Raw genomic sequence first — 2,514 nt, forward strand, 5'->3', positions numbered from 1 at the left:
AGTCCAGTGTTCAATGAAGAAAGAAGAAACCGTTTGGTACAAACTGATGGGTTACGAGTTACGATTATAAAGACTCAAATAAGTAAGCCAGGGATTCTTTTCTATATGTTTATACAGTTAACCTCAAAAATTGGAGAAGCAGAGAACAAGAATACAATAAATGTTAATGGCACGAGGAACAACTACGTTTCGGTAAACTTTTAGAGAGACAGTAGAATTCTATAGTAAATGGGACACCCTTTTTTTTTTTTAGGCTAAAATTTCACAATCAGGCAAAGGAGACAAGAAACCGCCATGGCTGCAGACACATATTGATCTTTTGTGAGTCTCAAGTCGGGTGATGTAATTCATATATAATCCGCAATATTTGGGCTTCACCCTATATTTGGCTTACTCTTTACGTACTCTCTGGCTCTGGATCTGGCTCTCAAAAACGATTTCCTCCTCACCTAAAACCTTCTTTCTCATCGAATTATTGGGAATTTTCAAGTTCCACTATACCTGCAAATCAGGAGCCAAAGTTGTGTACTAGAGTTTGGCTCTGGGTGCAAGAAGGTAAATCGTTTCTATGCATATTATAGCTTTATTATGTTGTAATGGTGTTCAAATTAAAAAAAAAAAAAAATAGTACTTTTTTGTTTTATTTTCGTAAGACTGCAGTGAATCAGAGTCCGATGACAATGAAATTACCGTAGACCTTCAACCATATCTTAATAGAATTGGTTCGTATTGATCGCATGGATAGGTAAAGTTGTGTAGTAACAATTGTGACTAACTTATCCAATGCATTGGTGCACTCTGTCTATTTTTAAAATTCTGGGAGGTGTTTAGTAACTGAATTGGTTCTTGTTTTTTTTTATTTATAGTGATGGAAAAGATGTGTGTGTTTGGACTTGTGTTGTTTTGGGTATAAGTATTGCTAAACATTTCAATTCGTAACAGACGAGAGCCAAAAGTTGATGTGCTTCAAGGAGCTGAAAATCAAGTTCCAGGGGGTAACCATTTTAGAGATATTTATTTGCCAAATACAACATTTGGATTTGATACAAGACTAATGATAATTTTGTTCCCTTTACGCACCTAAGTGTGTACATTGTCTATGAGAACGCAATATTACAAGGTCCTGGAATACTTTGGGTATAAGAACTCTGCTAGGATTAGGCATATTCCTAACAAATTGTTATTATTGATATGGCAATTGTCATTCAGGGATATGACTCCATCTGCAATATTATTGGATGGTCCATTATCAATCTCATTTTGCTTCAGTGTTTTATATAAACTCAGTGGATATTTCATGCAAGTTGAAATGTTATTTTTTTTTATTTTTTTGCAACTAGGTTCCGTTGTCTGTTGCATTGATACTTTAGAAAAAACTGCAAAAAAAAGTCATAAAAACATTCTACCTTTAGCTGCTACAGTTAATACTCCAAGTAACACACTACAGTAAATAAAGCTCCTACTCTTGTGGCCATATAAAATGGATAAAATGGGTCAAACACGTATTTGACCCAAGCAAATCGCCCATTTACCACAACTACAAGAAACATTTGTATACTATCACGAACGTTTGGTTGATGAACAAATTATACCAGAATTATAATGACAAGATTATAACACAAAAAGTAGTAACATTTTCTTTTTGCTTTTAGTAATGGAGAAGTAAAAGAATAATTTTGTTGAACAAATTATTGATGATGCTTCAATGAAGAAGTACAATAACACACAGTGGATATCCAAATTTATATGGTGATTTATAGATTAGTTAATCTACAGAAGGAAAAAAGCTTCATAAGTGGTTGTATATATAAAAGTTTTATTTATATATTGTGTTTCTTAAATTGCTATTTTTAGTAACAAATATATGTTCACTTCATGCACAAATATCCTTTCTATTTTTACTCTTAAAGTCTTATATTGGGTCTTTGGTAGTATATAATTAATATTATGTAGAAGTATATACTCAAACTAAATTTTAATTTATAAACTAACAGATGATTAATCCAAATGTGCATGTTTTATAAACATCATTTTATAATAAAAAAGAGGAATTGAATCTAAATTCCTTATCGTTTTGTTAGTTCTCTTTATAAATTTGCCATGAATTGTATGATCGCACGAAGCGCGAGTAACTTTACTAGTATATAATATAAAACTAGTATAAAACTAGGTGATGTGGCACCTCTCTATGGCCACCATTTCTATTTTTTTTTTTTTTTTTTTTTTGCCTTTTTTCCTTTATTAATTTTTTAATCACTTTATTTAAAAGCCAACAAAGTCTCTATTGCATAAAAATAAAAATAGTCCGTTTCATTTCCTTATACTTAAAAGCACTTAATACATTGTAATGATTCCACAATGTGGTCTTTTCTGTTACAAATTGAAATCTGCAATAATTACTCCAAAGTTTGCTCCTTCAAATGCCCAAAACAATGAAGAAGAAGAAGAAGAAGAAGAAGAAGAAGAAGAAGAAGAAGAAGAAGAAGAAGAAGAAGAAGAAGAAAATAAAGAGCT

This window comes from Lycium barbarum, chromosome 4, assembly GCF_019175385.1.
Source record: "Lycium barbarum isolate Lr01 chromosome 4, ASM1917538v2, whole genome shotgun sequence".
Lineage (NCBI taxonomy): Eukaryota > Viridiplantae > Streptophyta > Magnoliopsida > Solanales > Solanaceae > Lycium > Lycium barbarum.